General features: G+C 34.9%; 1 protein-coding gene across 6 annotated transcripts in view; it reads right to left on the reverse strand.

The window, feature by feature from the left end:
• Window positions 1-6,582: 6,582 nt before the first annotated feature.
• The window catches only part of LOC149550517 (uncharacterized), a 30,646-nt gene continuing 17,718 nt past the window's right edge, over window positions 6,583-19,510 (reverse strand). For 2 of the 6 annotated variants that reach the window (XM_089793519.1, XM_089793516.1), the window contains exon 3: window positions 17,885-18,358. The gene's annotated coding sequence lies outside the window, so the exon portion shown is untranslated. Of the gene's footprint in view, window positions 6,722-7,494; window positions 8,164-17,884; window positions 18,359-18,528; window positions 19,204-19,510 lie in introns of those variants that run through there. The other 4 variants (XM_089793515.1, XM_089793514.1, XM_089793517.1 and 1 more) reach the window with 3 other exon arrangements.

Raw genomic sequence — 19,510 nt, forward strand, 5'->3', positions numbered from 1 at the left:
AGTTGATGTGGTGAAGGACATGTATGTAAAGAAATAGTTCAAGGTTTATGTGTAGAACACTGAAAAATGTTCTTCCAGCGATTGAGAACATTTTTTCTTTGCACCTGGGGTGTTTGATATATGAGCATCCTGGGGTAATCAACAATCATGTATGTAGGAGCATTTAGCTCAAATTTGTGGTCTTATAGTTCGCATGGTTGGGGATCTATTCAATACATATTGGGCAACCTTGTCCTAAGTGCGCATGAAGTTTGGAGTGATTGTGCTGGAGTTGGAGCCATTTTGGTAACTGCTAGTAGTGTGAACCTGATTTACTAACAAACCTTGGAGATTGTTTCCGTAAGATTCAATCCGAGGGAGTTGGCATGTGTGCTCTTATATTTTGGTAGTTGGATGGCACATGGACCTATGCCAAAGGGCGCATACTTTCATGGCGTCATATGAGTTAGTTATGCATTGTAAACTTGGGGCTTGTCTGAAGTATTTAGTTATTTCATGTAATTAATGTGTGTTGCCAAGCCAACTTGTGGCTTGAGGGTTTATTTAATATATCAATGTTTATTTAATGTAACTTGCTAGGATGATATATGGCTTGGTTAAGTATAAGTAGAGGGTCTTGAGTGATTATTGATTCAGCATGGAGTAGCTGAGAGGAGCGAAGTTATCAGAGCTAATAGCTAAGTGTGGGCTTGGGAAACAAGAAGATTGTTTGGTGGCTAGTGAGCACAAATTTAGATTCTTCTTGAGGTTTTCCGCCAGATTGTGGATCTGGACTAGCTTTTGGTTGGATCCGGGAAGGTCTTGCAAAACTATTATTGTAATTGTTGATGTATTTGGTCATTACACGAAAGGCTTTACAACCATGCATGTTGGATGTAAATCTTATGATTCCATTATGAGAATGGGCATTGTTTTGGATCTAAATCTTTGTGTTATTGTTTATATTATATTGTGTGCCTAGTTGTTGGGGGCTAGGACATCTCCTTTGAGGATTATCTTGCCTTGCACTATGTCAATATATGTTTCTCTTGGTTGTTATATGTGCTTGCAAGGCATACATGAAGACCAAATCGCACTCATTAAGCAAAGCTATTTGTAGAGCATTATAAACATAAAAGTCGTCTTGCATTCTTCTAGCATGTCAAAGGGGATTAAACTGCCCTTTTCTGCTACTCAATGTATGAATGTATGTATTTGCTAACTTATTTATGAATTTTGAATTGTGGACCACGACTATACAAATTTGACAAGAAATTGAAGAGCGCTTCAGAGTACATTGCATTAAAAGCATCATTGGCAAATCCTTCACCCAATATGAGCTTAGAAGATTGTTCAACACGTGGGCAATCCATTAAAAAAAAATTGACAATGTGGTGGAATCGATTGACCATGGAACAGGCAATCCCTATTTTGTGGTGGCATGTAGGTAGGCTTATTTCTTTCCATCTCATTGTTTGATATGTTGTAGAGATAAGGAACATATATATATATATATATATATGAAATTAATAATAGGTAACGAATTAAGACATTTAAATCCATAGTAATTAATTATAAATTTGAACACTTGGGTTGGGTGAATGTAATTGTAAGTAATATTAAACAATACTTGCAACAACATACTTTCCACATTCCGAGCTTTGAGCATTAAAAGGAATAACTATCAAGAAAAAAACAATGTTCTAGAATCAAATTTTACTCAATGTAATTTACATCAATCAACAAACAAAGCATACCATATTGTCTGAGATTATTGAATTTGTTCAAATAGGGATACCGCCTATTTTGAAATCATGGTATATAAAAATTATTGAAGAAAAACAATTGTACATTTATCTCAATGCATTTGTTATTAATGATAAATGTACATACATTGGTTGGTCCTATACAATAGACTTTGTACATCACCAATGCTCGAATGGAATGTAGCACTATAACCAATACAATTAAGAGTACTAGTAGGCAAATGAGATGTTGCCATCAAAATAAGAACCATATAATTAAAATATAGATAAATAATAAAGGTCACAGTAGGGGACATTACAATTGGTATCAGTGTGTTCCTTTCATCCTACAGATGATAGTGAATAAAAGCCTACCATGAAAAAGAAATAACAAGTATGGTCCAATATAGTCAACAATCGATGTTGCTTATTTCATAAACAGACATTGATAGGAGAAAAATATATAATGCTATGATTCAAAGCTTTTTGGTGTCTAGAGTTCACATCTAGAATGTGAGAAAATCAATAGAGAGGTAGAAAAAATATGTAATAAACAATACAATTTGAACACTATTTACAATCTAATCCATAAAACAAATATGAAATAATATAGGAACCATGAATTGACATACATGCAGTGAACAATCATTTATTAGCAAAGTAAAAAGGAACTATACAAAGATAAAACTAGCGAGGCTCATCGTCAAGAAATATGAACTAAAAATGAATATTAGGTCTGCAAAAATAATACTAGAAATTGCACCTCAATAAGGTGCACTGGTTAGGTCAATGGGAAAAGGCTTGAAAATGATAACATAAAAGAGGAAAGTGAATATTGTTGTAGAATTTAACTATTCAATTTTACAAACATGAATTTGGAATTTCAAAATTCAAAATATAAAATAGAGCTCAGGAGGTCTCTTTGCCTCTACACTTTAATTTTAAATTCAAAATATTAAATGGAGCGAAACTATCTTCTTTCTATCTAAAAATAATTTACCAACTCTCACATCAAAACTTTCAAATCAACTCATCTTTGCAAATGTTTGGTGATATTTTATGCAATTATTTTAAGATTTCAATTTTTTTAAGTGAGGTTTCAATTAGGATATGCTTAGGAATATGGTAATTTTATATAAAATAAAGGATACAAATAAGAATTTGATATATATAATATATCAATAGAATGTAATGTAAAAAGAATTAAATAAAGTAGGCAAGAGCCTACAATGCATCGGTAAATTGTGAGCCTCTCATCAAGGAGGTCTTGGGTTCAAATCTACTCGAGATTAACACATTATAATAATTAATCTAACAATAATAATAAAACATATGCAAAGAAATTCAATTACATATTGATTACTAACATCATCTGTTGTCCTAGTCGTGGCTGCGAGCTCCTTGCTCATGCCCAAGCTCCTACTCGTGCTCCTGCTCCTGTTCGTTCCTGTTTGTTGAGTGTAGGGCTCGTAGGGCCGTCCGTTGCCATGGTGCCCTAGCTGCTTGTAGACAGAGAAACAATAGCAATTTAATAAAAACAGTTGCTAAGTTTTTCACAAGCCTAGAATTGATGCGTAATGCCTCCTGTCGTTGTTTTTGACCTTATAACAAAGGTCAAAAAAGTTGTCTTGCCCCCTGTCCCTGCTCATGCGTTTGGGCGTGCATCGTCAGAAGTCTCGAATGCATGCACTCTTGAGCATCTTTGCTCTCTTTTGTCCCTGTACAACTCTGGTGCACTCTCGCCTACAGCGTCAGCCTCGGGGGATGGTAGGGTTTGCTTGCCTCTTGTTGGCGCTCCTTCGACGACTCTTCGAGGTGTTGTTGGGTCTCTTGCGCCTTCAAGGGGTAGGGCTACCTCTTATGTCGACGTGGTTGCCTTTGAAGTTGGTCTTCATGGTGCTGCTCGTGCTGGTTCTGGGCCTCCTCGTCCCCGTGAAGTTGTCCCTGTAACTGTCTCCAAACCTGTTAAGGTCCTTTTAGACAATGAAACTGTTGGTGATATTCTCAATACGATAGAGGAGTTCTCTTCTCTTCCTGCTATTTTCTGTTTTTAGGGTTTTTAGCCCTCTCTGACTGATCTCCATGCTTGGATCTCTAAGCATTGGGAACCAATTTTAGACCATGGTGTCCAAATATTTAGAAATGATGGTGGATTTTTCATTGCAAAGTTTGCAAGTGCTAAGGACAGGATGACCATTTTGTGTCATAGCAGTTTTTCATGGCAAGACATACTCACTTATGGCCAAACTGTGGCATATGGATTTTGATCCACTCACAGAATCATTTAATAAGGTTCCTATCTAGGTCCGACTTCCAAACCTCTCGATGCATCTCTGGATAGATTTTGTTCTGAAAACTATCGGAGACTCTCTTAGAGATTTTTTATATGTGGACTCAGCCACTTCTGATGTTCTCCATTCGACGTGTGCACGAATTTTGGTTGAGATGGATGTCTCAAAGCGCCTTCCAAAAGAGATTTGTTTGGACTCTTTGCGGGGCTCCTAGAGCCAAATGTTGGATTACGAAGGTATCCCCTTCCGTTGCAGAAAATGTCATAAGACAGGTCACATTGCTGCTCGTTGTGTTGTTGCGAAGACTAAACCAAGGCTTTCACCTTCCTGGTGGTCTAGGGTCTCCTCTGAGCACTACACGATGCTTAAGCCCTCGAAAGTTTCCTTGGAGGCTACAGATGATTCTGGCTCGCCCCATGCTATAGACAACCCAAAGTCTGTGGTAGCTAAGGACGTCAAGTCCTCTCCCCCTGCTGACAATTATGTGCCAATGGTTGCTAAGGAAGGTCAGTGTTCGAGTCTAGCCCTTGGTCCTTCTCCTACCCCTGCCCTTGTCTTGGCTGACCTTCTTGCTCCTATGGGAGGCCAGCCCTCCACAATTTCCCCTGGGGAGTTTGTTGCTACTCCTGCTCCCCTTGGCTTCCACTCTTCAATTTCTTCTGGGCATTGGATTAGTGAGGCAGCTAAGGTGGAGGATGGTTGGACTGTGGTAAAAAGAAAGAAAACTAAGCCCTCTGCTCCTCCTTTAGAAATGAGTCTTCGGTCAAGCAAGGGAGACTCTAAATCAAAGGGTGTATCATGAGCTCCCTTGTTGTGCCTAATTTTCTGGAGGCAGAGCCTTCTTTCAAATTTTTGCTTCCTAATCGGTTTTGTTTTGGCTGGTGATAGGCTTTTCTGTCACCAGGGTTACCCCTTTTTGGGGGGTGACCCGTTCCTCTTTGGTTTATAATACTTTTGTCTCTGAGCTTATTGAATATCTAGAGTTGTGTACACGGTTTTAGGCACCCTTCAAAACTTGTTTTCCTTAATAAAAAACAATAATAATAAAACTGAATGATAAATAATCTAAACTCCAGCCAATTACCTATCAAAAAAAAGAATTAAATAAAGTTATAAAATTAACATTAATACACACGATACAAGATAATATTAATAATTTGATTTATATAATATATTAATAGAATGTAATGTAAACAAAATTAAACGAAGTTATAAAATTAATAATCTAAACAAATTTTATAAAACAAATAATTTAATACAATTATTAAATATCTAGTAGGATTTAGTATGATCTATTATTATAAATTTTAGATTGTGATTTTATTTTTTAAGCATTAATTTTATAAATCTTTTGCAGTAAAAATATTTAATAGAACAATGTTAAATGATTATAATGAATTAAATACAATTTAAAATATTTTTTTGAGTTTATATTATATCTCATCAATTATTTTAGAAATTATGATAAAATAAAATTCACTAGAATTATGGCTAGTGATTTTGCCTTAATTTTTGTGTAATTCGACCATGCAAAGAATTAACAAACTCCTAGCAAACAAAAACTAAAACTATTAGATTTCATCTCCACCCTAAATTTTTTCTATGTAATATGACCATGCAAAAGAATTAACAAATTCCTAGTAAACTAAAACTAAAACTATTAGATTTCATCTCCACCCTAATTTTTCATTTGTAAAATCAAGAAAAATTAATATCATATATAACATCTCATTAAAGATATATCAAAACTTAATCACTAACAATCCCTTAACCAACTATACTCAAAATTCTCTAAATTACAATACATTATATAGAAAATTCATTTGCACACTTCAACTCAACCTTTAATACACAACTTATTAAATTCTAATGCATCTTGATTATGAGGGCATCCCCTTCCGATGCAAGATATGCCACAAGACCGGCCACCTTGTTGCTCGTTGCTCCTTTGAAAAATCTAGACCGAAGAAGTCTTCTTCTTGATGGAAGAGGGTTTCGGATGATCACTACACAGTTCAAAAAGCTTCCTTTGTTGGGAATGGTGATTCTTCTCAAGACACTTTGGTGGCGGACTCGATTGCTAGTTCTGATGGCACGACTGTCCCTACAGTGTTGACCTCTTCTGTTCACCCTCTTCAGGATTCTATTTGGTGATTTAATTGTTGCCCCTCTTGCGGTTTCGTCTCTGGATATTACTGCCCCATCTTTGGATTTTGTTGATCCTTCTTCTGCTGCAGTCTATTCTCCGGCTGCAGGGGTTTTAGGGGATGGTTGTGGTGTTGCTGACTTTGCATGGCAAAAAGCAACTGGTTTGGTGGAGGATGGATGGACCACAGTAAAAGGTTAAAAAGTCAAGCCCTCCACTTCTTTTGATATGGCATTGCGTTCTCAAAAGTTGGGACCAAAAGGGAAAGCTTGAGTTGCAGTTGTCCCTTTCTTTGATTTTATTGGCTCTTTTGGCCTATTGATCTGTGTTCTCTGACATGATAAGGGACTTATTGTCTATTCCTTTTTTTTGCCACAGGGTTTCAGGTGCTCGTTCAAAACCTGTTTGTGTGGCTGATGAGTACTCTGTTATCTACGATGCCACCCTGGTCACTGTGTCTTGTTGGGTGACTTGTTTCACCTTTGGGTTGTAGTTTTGTTTGATTTGGGCTTCATTGAAAATTTTATGATTTGTAAAAGGTTCCAGGGTCCCTTCAAAACCTGTTTTCGTAAATCAAAAACTTATTAAATTCTAAAGCCAATAAGTCCAAAATTGAAAAAAGTATTTTTTATTTAGAATAAATTAAAAAATAAAGAAAACTGCCAGAATCAAGAAAATGGCAGGCAACTTTCTGGGGAAAAAGCCATGCTAATTACAATGACTTTATTATATTTAGCAATACTACAAAGCACAAGAATTTTTTACATTATTCGGTAAGAGAGAACTATGACACCATTCGACTTTAAGCAACTTATTCACTCATAGGTGCTACAAGTGACACTTTTTGAATCCTTTCATCTTCAGCTGAAACCAGTCACAAGTATTGATACAACACAACAAGTACAGATATAACACAACAGAATCCAATACCACTTACAAATTATTAAATCAAAAGCCATTTAAGCTGAATTTAATCCTTGAGGTTTTAAGAAAAACACTTATCCATACATTGTTTTCTAAATTATATTGAAAATGCCTTTTTCAATAAACCTGATCATTCAAACCTTAACAAATCCAAAGCCCTATTTGCTAACACTATTAAGAATGCATTAATGAACCATCTCAGCATAGAAGTGTGAGCAATTCTTAGCTATCAACACAAAATTAGAGTCCAAATGCACAAACGAGAAAAATAGTTTCACCACCAAATTAATATGAAGGCAACATGTTCTGTGTACCGTCTCATCAATAGAAATTAGGAGTTTATGAGCTTATTTAACGGTAAAGTATTATCATCATTTCTAACCATCTCAAAGACAGAGACACCAAAAAATAGCAGAAACATTGAAACATTATATGAGCAATTTGTAAATTGTTTAACAAGGGCAAATCGTACAAAGTTGCACAGAAAATGCTGCTAAGGCAAAACAAGTTACCATCCTCACTAACCACTGCAGAAAGAAACGTCAATAAGAACTTTTAATCCCTTAAATAATTCTCCCATTTGAAGAAAAACAAAATACATCACATAACTTTAAAATAGGAACCACAATATAACCAACCAAAGCTAATCAAGCAAAGCCCTCAACTCAACAAAAGCCAAGCAAAACCCTTTGCTTACTGCAAATGCAAAACCCTGATTCTACATAACAGTTAACCCCCTTTCTAAATCTAACTATATCTTTCACCACCACCTTTAGGGCAGTCACAAACAAAATGGCCAGAATTGCCACAATTATAACAGCTACCACCACTGCCTCCTCTTCCACCACCATAGTCACCGCCGCCGCAATTGCTTCCGCTGTCGCCGTAGTTGCCCCCTTCTCCACCATAACCCCCGCCACCGCGGTGACCTCTTCCCCCACCGCCGCCACCATGAGACCCGCTGCCTCCTCCATCACTACTCCCCCCTTGCACAAAATCTCCATCTACCCAGTCACATCAAGAGCCTTAATCCTTCCACCTTGTTCATGCTCAACAGAAGTATCAACAGATTTCCCTTCTGCAAGAGATGTAAATCCACAGATTTCATAGGATGAATACAATCTAGTATATGTTCATATCTCGAGGAAGGAATGGTGTGAACAATGCGCTTTGAGTAAGTAGGCTGATACATTACATCACTTCACCTACCCTACTCTAATCATGTCTTTTCAATTTCATTTCAAGAAATAAATTTATCTGAGTGGAATGATTTTGTATTACCACGTAGGAAAAGTACATGTGGTAACTTTATTAATGAGAGTTTTTTTGACATTTCTGGTGACCGGTAAAATATTTTCCAGACATATGACAATGATAAAATTCCGGTGGTTTTCAACTCACAATAGCCTATTGGCTAATGAGATATACTAAAGATTATATTGTGCATTGAGTCTCTCACAAATAACAGACATCGTAAAACCATCGAAGGATCATCGCACCATAATACAGAATATAAAGATGACAACTCATGGGAAGCATCGATTGGACTGGAATTCTATGCAAACATAATAACAGCAGCAAATGACACTCATCCTGGATGGGCCAACTAACCAGAACCATATATAACTCTGAATATAAATTTAATTTTATCAATTTAAATATCTGCAAAGCATCGGAAGATGGTGCCATCCATTTTGGACCACCAAGAATATTAATATTATCAGAGATTTTTGCCAGCGTATACAGGGGAATTCAAAGAAAGACGGGGTCAACACCCAGACCCAAATGAGTCAGCACATATTCCACAATGCTTTTTGTATCGAGATCCATCAAATATGGTATATTAAAATAAATTATACAACAAATAGAAGGTAAGGAAAGAGAATATTGATTATCAAAGTTCAAATCACCATACACGGGTCAGTTGTTAACGTCATTGAGTGAGACCCATATTCCGTCTACAAAACACTACAAGAAAGTGTAATCCGCTCAATGTGTATTTCAGGAGTATAGAACATAAGAGGTATAAGGTAAATGTGATTGAATGACTTATGGATTTAATAGAACAATATTGTCAGTTATCATTATGAGACAAGATGATATTAAGTTAATAGAACAATATTATCAGTTATCATTATGAGACCAGATGATATTAAGTGGCATAAGTCATCATTTCTCATTCCCTATCCATCAAATATGGTATATAAAAATAAATTACACAATGAATAGAAGGTAAGGGGAGACGATATCAATTATCAAAGTTCAATTCACTGTACACAGGTCAGTTGTTAACGTCATTGAATGAGACCCGTATTCCATCTACAAACCACTACAAGAGAGCATAATCTGCTCAATGTGTATTACAGGAGTATAGCACATAAGAGATATAAGGTGAATGTGATTGATTGAATTATAGATTTAATAGAACAATATCAGTTATCATTATGAGACAAGATGATATTAAGGGGCATAAAGTAATCATGTCCCATTCCCTAACACAAGGTATAAAGGAAAACCATCCATACTCAATTCAAAGAGGGAATTTAAAACAATCTTCACAGTTCTTCGTGACATCATATACCTCAATGTGCTGCGAACAATTTATTGCTTGTTCAAAATTGTATAGGGGTTGTATATGTGCATTTCTATGCTGGTATTCATCTCTGGAAAACACACTGTTGTGTTAGTAAATTGGGTTCATCAGAGGAGATCAGAAATATGTCATTTACCCCTGAGCTCCTAAGCCTATACTGCCTGTAAACAAGAAATTCATATTAGTAATATAACTGTTTGATTGCTGTATGCAAACATTGCTATGATGGGATGGATACTGATAAGCGGGAACTAAGATATATTTTTAGCTCAAGACAGCAGGAAGTTACAAGAAATCTGTAATGATTATATATTAAGTGGCAACCACCGCCAAGAAGGGTTGTTTATTTTTATTTTTATTGATAAACATAGCAACAAAGACAAGCAAGCATATGAGTTATTGATTGTGATTAAGTGCAGACTTATGAAGGCTTATTTGGCCAGATTTATGAGGATTTGAAGAAGACAATCTAGTATATACACCAGAAGGAGAGAATTACATGAAGATCACTTCAGATTTAATATAAAGAGTTTATAACAGATATCTTAGAGGTTACTTTTGATACTTTATGAGTCTTGTGATGACATTATACAAGTCTTTATTGAAGACCTTATAGCAGATTTATAGCAAAGCTCAGGAGATGTTTTCTGAGCCTAACAGAATATGCAAGAGCAGTAAATGATTACAACATTTTCTATGAGCGATATGCCTTGCTAATATGTAGCTTGCCATGAACATTATCAAAAATGACAGAAGCTTCTACATTAACAAGAAAGTATACAGATTATACATAAGGCATCAGCATATCTACTGTACCAGTCAACGGGAATTATAAGGAAAGACTATAAACCAATAAGAAAAGAAACTCCGGAATCTACATCTAATACAATCAGACATTAATTACACCACCCACAAAGAAGGAAAGATTCTGTTAAGACATGCATCTTTGAGGTAAGTATGTTATTTATTAATCAATTCATTTAAATAATATCCATGCTCAATTCCATTATAAAGTCTAGGCTAAAAGGGATAGATAGGGATACAATATGGGAAAGGCTTATGTAATCCAGCCAACAGGTCATTCCAAGATGGGTAAGGATCAACGTCCCTGTAAGATGCCTTTAGGAATAACCAAGATGGGATCAAGTTGCCTTGTCATTACACCAAGATAGGATTAAGGGCTGGGATCCACATAAACCTTAAGGAGGACCATTAAGTTTGGTGTCAAGCGACCTATTGCACATTAGTATTCCTTCTAGACCAGAGTTATAATCGGAATAACATGTCCTTTTTAATTCACATATACTTTATTATTTACCATAAAGGTAACCTCAGAAGAAAGAACAAAGGTGTATTCAGGCTAGCCCAACCAATCGGTTATTCCAAGATGGTTAATGATCAACGTCCCTATAAGATGCCTTGAGGATTGACCAAGATGGGATCAAGTTGCCTTGAGGTTATCCCAAGATGGGATTAAGGTTTGGATCCACAGAAACCTTGAGGAAGACCGCTGAGTTGGTGCCTAAACAATCTGCTTACATCCTAAGTATTCTTCTCGACTAAGAATGATAATAAGAGCAAAACAAAACAAGCATCCCGTTATGTAGGCCACCTTGTGTTGATGCCACTTAATATGGAATCGGCTTAGAGTAATTTATCATGACTCACATTTTCTTTGAAACGTATATATATTCGCATGTGTACTAAAGATCACTTTTGTTTGCAGGATTCTATCAAAGAAGTAAATTTTGTAAATCATCTTCTTGACACTAGTGAATTATAAGGCATTAATCAAGAATGTGTGTATTATGTGTCTACATTGTGTTTTCTTCGTGTTTTCATATGCCTACCTCGTGTTTTCATGCATCCATATGTCTACTCCATGCATGCTTTGTGCTTTCATGCATTATGATGTATACTAAAATCTTCTTGCAACCAAATTTGTCATTGTGAATGCTTCTTCAAAAATGACCCTGTTCACCCGAGGAGCAATGACAACTACATCAACAGTTGGATAGATTGGAGCCCGATCACTATCAAACTTCAACCTTCCTTTGCATTTGAGAGGGGCACCTCCCTCGTATGATAGGGGTATTTGTATTATTGTGTACTTTTCACCTAAAAGAACAAAAAGGATACAAAACAAAACTAAAGAGAATGGTTAAGATAAACCCCAACGAAAAACATACAAATACTAGTTGGGATTCATAATGTAGAATGATTACAAAGAGGTACTTTGCATACAATATAATGATGACAAAATAAGAATATCAAACCTTGACATACAAAAAGATAAGATATTTTAATACATCCACATCAAGCTACTGAGATATGAATGTGTTTCATCAAAACTTTTCACCTAAAAGAATAAAAGGATACAAAGCAAAACTAAAGAGAACGGTTAAGATAAACCCCAACGACAAACATACAAATACTAGTTGGGATTCATAATGTAGAATGATTACAAAGAGGTACTTTGCATACAATATAATGATGACAAAATAAGAATATCAAACCTTGACATACGAAAAGATAGGATATTTTAATACATCCACATCAAGCTACCAAGATATGTATGTGTTTCATCAAATTAATTACATAGAATGAAAAGACTGTGGAATTTCACCATTGCAGAAGAGAATGCAAACTTCACATACAAGAAGTAAGCAATAATAATTGATGACACATTCGAGACATATGACTAAATGCATTCATCTTTATTCTTTTGAAAAAACAAAAGTTCAAAAGCATTTCTATACACAGTGTAGATCCAAAAGAAATTCTCCATAGTTTGCCCTTTGTCAAAAAGTTCCCCTCTTTTTACATTACGTAAGCCTTGTATATATAGGCTCTTCTTGATAACCAACTTGTACCACTTAGAAAAAACATCTAACCACTTTCCTAACTACTTAGGATGACTACCCAAATTGAGCACTTAGAGTAACTATCCAAGTATCTCTTAGGATAACTACCCATCTACAATGAAGTTAGGATTTACCCAACTTTTACAAAAATTAACCCAAAATGCTAACTTTTCTTTTGCAATGAGTGACATAGTCACTTTTTGCATAAGACCAACCTAAAAACTTTTAACTTTGAAAGAAAGAGAAAGTTGTCCATTTTGTTGGTGTGAGCATCACATTTCCTTCAGATGCACAAATCACAAACATCACCTTTGTCAATCACTTGATATGAACACTTGGTATGAACTAATCTTTTGAAGCCACCCCTTTCCTCGTTCATTCACCATTTTCCTTTGTCCAATGAAAGACTTTATATGGAAGACATGTTTTTGTATCTCTGAAAACAAATGTAATAGTCCATCCAATTCTCTGTGTATAAGCTGAAGGATTTGAATTGAACTTCAACCTCCAAATTGATTTTGAATCTCAAACATATACTTTTTTAGAGGAAATATTACTTGCCAACTTTGAATTACCAAATAGATCATTATGCTTTGTTAGAAGTTCATTGTCGTTCCAAATCTTCCATTTTGGCAAAGTAACCATTTGAATCTAACTTATTTACATCACCAATCTTATTTTGTTTTGTTTGCATGAGTAGAAGGGAACTAGCAAAGTCTTTAGGGTTTTACTTTCCAAAATACAAAACAAACCCTTCTTAGGAAGAAAGGTGGTGGTCTGTTGAAGAGATTGCTGGCTGATTTCCCCATAAAATAAGTCACTTGTCCATATACACCCTTCAGTGATTTTGGGTACCACACGGATTCCACCTACCCTTCTTCGTATTGGCATTTTGAAGTGCTTTCAAAACTTAAATAACTCATTGAAGAGTAATTTATACTGATTGAGTTTTTTCCACGAGCCATTTCTCTCAACATGCTGCAATCATTTCGTGACATTCCTTGAGATGACATCCACTGTATTCTATCAAACAAATCAAGTGCTTTGTCATTGATTCCCCATTCGTGATTAGTGTCCATAACTGATTGTCAACCTTGCCCCGATCTTGAAGACTACTGGCAAAAGAGGTGGCATATGAAGTTAATCATGTTAGACAATTTTGCTGCATTGTTTATGTTTACACATTTGGAGCATAAGACCACAAAGAAACTGCCAACATAATGTTTAATATGCCATTTGTATGTTGTGATGGGCCTTTAGAATCTTTTTGAATGCTTCTATTTTGCGCAGGCACAGAGGTTGTTGAGTCAACATTTAGCTTTCCAATTGCATTTGTTTGAATGTTTCTAAAGTCATCCTGGCAAATTGATTTCATTCACTTATTATGTTATGCATGCAGTCTTTAAATTGATCTTTATAGGCTATAACCATCAAATTCTGTAACACAGCGCATATTTGGGGCAATCTGTCAATTGAATCAAGAATTTTACTGTAATTCCATGTTAGCATCCATTTCTATCACGAAGCAGAGGTGCAGAGTTGATTAGCTTTGCCTATTTCTATATTTCAATTCATATATAATTTGTAGAAGCTGAAAAAAATAATGTCCATACAATTCCCACAAACTTGAACTGCATTCCTTCAAGACCCTGCAAAATGATTCGGATCTATGACTGCACATTTTTGACAGCTAAAATACTTGAAAAATCCTTCTTTTTTCATACTTTGATGAATGTGTATACTTTGCCTCAAATCTTCCATCCTGACAAGAAGACTGTTGGCAAATATTTCTTTGATTCAAAAATCTTGAATTCACATTGACAAGTTTTCAATGTCATTCCCAACTAAATCTTTGACTTTAAAAAGGAAATCCGTCTTTGTTTTAAACCATTCCAAAGATCTAATTTTAACTCGGCATCATTTCTGTAGTTATATAACTACCTCTTTCTTTATAAATCAGCTTAATCAAACTATTCAAATTAATAAAATTCCCCAATGAATGCCGTTTTTGAATTGGTTACAAGATAACTTACCCTTTGGAAATAGTTCTCTTTTAAATGAAATCCATCGATATCTTTATGAACTTTGTAAACTTCTTCAAATTGCCGCTAAAACATTGTAATAAAAGATTTTGGAATGCATTGGGAACTTTGCCAACTTTCTTAAATTTCTGAAGAGTAGAATATAATATTCTTCTCTCCTTCAATTGACTTCACATCAGATTGTGAAGAAACTTGAACAACTTTATGAATCCTCCATAACAAAGGGAGCCAATGCGATTCATTTATCGGAATTTGGATATCCTTGTAAACGTTTTTTATTTTCCATTGAAAACTTAGCAACTTTTCACTATTTTCGTTCAAAAATGTGTATGTATCTTTATTGCATTTTATCAGTTTAGAAAGAAACTTTTGAAGCTTAACCAAAACACCGCTATTTCCCTCATCTTATCAATATTTGAAGCATACCACCACTTTCCAAGTTCAAATCTCTGAAATGCCTCCTCATTTGTTATCTTTGTCATCTATGTTTACAGAAACTTCTGAACTTTACCTATAATGTGACATTTATCATAAATTTAATCCGCTTTGTATAGGATTCTACATTTTGCTTGCATGTTTGTGATCTATTCAAAAGCATCTCGGTGTGCAGACTTGTGATAATATTGGCAAAGGTTGTTGAATCAATTTCACACCTACCACTTGTGTTTGATTGAAATTTTATGTACATTTTTCTTTCATATACTTGCAGTGGCGATACGCTGTGGGAGGTTGAATCTTGGTTTTAATGTTGCCAATGTGCATTTTCTTCCTCGAGCGTTAACACCATTAAATCTGCCAGCGATATTCATCATTGATAGGATTTGATGGGCATCCAGAACTGGTTCATGCATCCATGAAGCTTGAGAATGATGGCTTCCATACTGATAATACCTTCAACATCTGTATTCTTCGATGGGAAAACATATATATGCATGCTAATTACATTTTCTTGCGGGTTGTGGGTAATTATATTAACTGCAATGGTTTGCCTTATGGTAACTGCCATCTTTATGCTTAAAACCTTTCATCAGAGATTTGAATAACTTGCACAACTACCCGATATTTATTACAATAAGAAATCTAAACTTACCGGGTTGATGAATAACTTTGGAAAGTTGGCCAAAATATAATAATTGATTTCAAACATACCCCATCTATTATCTTCCTTGTCATTAAAATGGAGTGCTTTGACATCTTCCCAAACTTTTACAAATGCCCAATACAATGTTGCTATTGATTTAATGTACTCATCAGTTAGCTAAAATATGTTTATAACTTGTTAATAATGCCGATGAAACTCTAATCAGCCTCTTAAGAAATAAATATTGTCCTCTTATCGAGCTTTTGAATAACTTTTTCAAAACTTAGTTGAACGGGTGCTTATCTATTCACCAAGTTATCTGACTCAAAACAATTTCATCAACTTCAAACAACCAAAACCCACTCTCTTTCTTTCCACCATTGTATCACCATTATCAGCCTTCTAACATTTCATTCGATTTCACAATCTATCGATGATTCACTTTGATTGGCACTCTGAAGCTTGAGTCTTTCAACAACTTTAACAACTTATATTTTTCTTTTCATGTGCACTTTCTTCGCTTCTTCTTAAATGCACCAAGAACATGCATGCATTGAGAACCAAAAGTATGGTCTCTAAGAAACTTCAAGATAATAAGAAGCAAGAATTTTATCTTTGCACTTGCTAATCATACTCCATGTTGAGGTCACCGATGATGCCCTCTCCTATAAATATTTTCCAAATTCAGATTCAATTCATCATCATAAAAGATGCACTGCCCAATTAGACTTAAGCGCTCATGGTGGACTTGGTCATTTACAAAGATAAAGGGATGTAACAACCAACCCATCAGGATAAGCACAACAAAAGATTTTAGATAAAAACACACACACGACCCACCTAGAATATATTTTAACAAAAGCTTCATATTTTTCAACTAGTGGAATGATGAGTATTATACATAAGATCAATTTTTGTCTCGATGAAAATACGGGCTAACATGTATAAATGACTTTCTTGCTTGAGGACTGTGATAAAATCTGAGAGGGGAGGACTGTGATACCCACATCAAAATAAGAACCATACAATTAAAGTATAGATAGATAATAAAGGTCACAACAGACTATACACATTATTCCAAGCTTTGAGCATTAAAAGGAATAACTGTGAAGAAAAAAACAATGTTCTAGAATCATATTTTATTCAATGTAATTTGCATCGGTCAACAAACAAAGCTTACCATATTGTCTGAGATTATTGAATTTGTTCAAATGGGTATACCAACTATTTTGAAATCATCTGATATAAAAATTTCTGAAGAAAAACAACTGTACATTTATCCAAATGCATTTGTCATTAATGATAAATGTACATAAATTGATCAGTCTTATACAATAGACTTTGTACATCACCAATGCTCAAGTGGAACGTAGCACTATTACCAATACAATTGGGAGTACTAGTAGGCAATTGAGGAGTACTTATATCATTGTGTGTTTCTTATGCTACTTATGAGGTCAAAACAAGAGGTCTTTCAAGAATCAACAAGCATTTTGGTTTTGAATTTCATTTGAAAAATATTCTATAGACTATATTGTTGAAATTGTATTATTTTCGCTGTTGTTAATAAGAACATGTTATCAACAGAACTCAGAGGACTGGAGAGTGAAATTGGTATCAGTGGCATTTCAACATAAGATTCCAATATTGGACAATTCAAATGTAGTTGAAATGCATATTGATTAATTCAAGAAAAATGTAGGCTATAGTTTTGTAAAGGTCTTGTAGGCTCAGTATTGCTACTACAAGCGGTATATTTATGAACAGAAAAAAGGTTCCTCTGAATTGTTACATTTGATCACCAAGCATTGATTGTTGTCTGTGATTTTGAAAAAAAATGCATCTCATTAACCATGAAAACTGAGAAAATTTGATAACACTTATGGCAGTTAATGCAGATGCTTGTATTTTTGAATTGGCTCAACTATTATCAGACAGAGAATGTTACAACAGCTTACTTGAATGAAGAACACTTTTCTCCAGTTTCGAACTATATTTGAGTTGGACAGATGAACAGTAGATTGTTGTTGGTCACATTATATGGACCTTTGTTGCCATGCATGAAATTTGTAATTCCATGTTTCCTTTGATAGACATTAATGTTAGATTTAGACCAGAAATCAGATAAACAACAATAACAAATAACCAAAAAAATATAAGAAACACGCAGAAATATCATGGGAAAACCCTTCGAAAATGAAGGAAAAAACTCAGCCACACACAACAAAAGATCATTTTATTGATAATGAAATTTAAGTGTACATGTCTTTCGCTTGATGTGATATATATAACATAAAGAGGGACTCTTCACATTCCTACCGAAGGTCTCTACCAGTTCCAAAACATGACTATTTATTTTCAAATACAACTCTCTGTATATCCATGCCTCAAAGCATGTTATAAGACACCTTTAATATTACAAATAACATAAAGAGAGACTCTTCACATTCTAACCAAAGGTCTCTACAATTTCCAAAACATGACTCTTTATTTTCAAATACAACTCTGTATATCCATGCCTCAACGCATGTTATAAAACACCTTTAATATTACAATTCATCATAAATGTCCTTTCCAGCTGAAGGTGACCATAATAGTAATAACACCCACAAATAAAGATCTATATCACAGTTACAAACTCCAACACTCCCTCTTAGCGAGAGAGAGATCTTTAGCTGAACAAACACACAAGGCTGCAACCAAAATGTCAATAATAAAATCTAATCACATAGATCCTATAAAATTCATGGAATCTCTTAACATGACACTAAAAGAACAAATTACTCGTAAATAATCATGGAATCTCTCAACATGGTACTAAGAAAAACAAATTACTCAAAATAATAGACCTATAACAATACTCTTATCATGGAATCACTCAACATAATAGCTGGAAAAATTTATTCATAAGTAATAATCATGGAATGAAAAACTTGCAAATATCACATTCAACTTTCATCACGGACTCACTCAATGTGATGTTGTCTTGGAATCTCTCAACATGACGAACCTGCAAAAAACTACAACCACTTTTCATCACAGAATTTTATCACGGACTTTGTCAACGTGATACAGTCATGGACTCTCTCAACATGACTTCCAACTCTCATCACGAAATCTCTTAATGTGATGACATCATGGACTCTCTCTACATGATGCTCGCTTATGACTCTCACATAAGTGAAAGAGTTGTCAGGTTGACCTTAAAACTATCATTAATTTCACATGAATAGGAAGTCATAATCAGCAAGAAAAGTAGTCACAACTCACAGCTGAGGCACCTTCCCAACAAGAATATAATCACAGAGAAAAGAACTCATTAATAGCATGCGTAAAAATGATTGAGATACTCTCTTAACAAAGACTTCCTCTCAGCGGGGATGACTTTGATCAACACAACAAGATACTTTATGTAACCTCCCTCTGAGGCTGAACGTCCCCCTCTTAATCACAAGCTCCTTTAGAACAAAAAAATATTTCCCCATGATTGCAATCAGCGTTCTCATGTTGATTAATCTCTCATCATTCAGGATGCACCCTGCAACCAAGAGTGATTAATAAAATCAAGTTATCATATAGAAATCAATGCTAAAAGAAAAAACACTATTTCCATTTATTTAGTAATTGAAACTCCTCTTTCTAGTAGAATTTGACCATTTAGATTCTTGAAAACTATCTGAAGGACTTCCTTCATTTTGAACATTTCCATTGTAAACTTGCAACTCTGCTCTGTTCACTATTTGATGAAAGGGTCCCCTGCAGTTGCATGGAACGGAAGGCTATCACATCATCTTCACCTTGCAACTTACCATCCCAATGAGGATATGTTGAAGTTGAGAGGCCCA

This window comes from Cupressus sempervirens, chromosome 7 (assembly GCF_028749045.1).
Source record: "Cupressus sempervirens isolate cs-2001-9-10 chromosome 7, ASM2874904v1, whole genome shotgun sequence".
Lineage (NCBI taxonomy): Eukaryota > Viridiplantae > Streptophyta > Pinopsida > Cupressales > Cupressaceae > Cupressus > Cupressus sempervirens.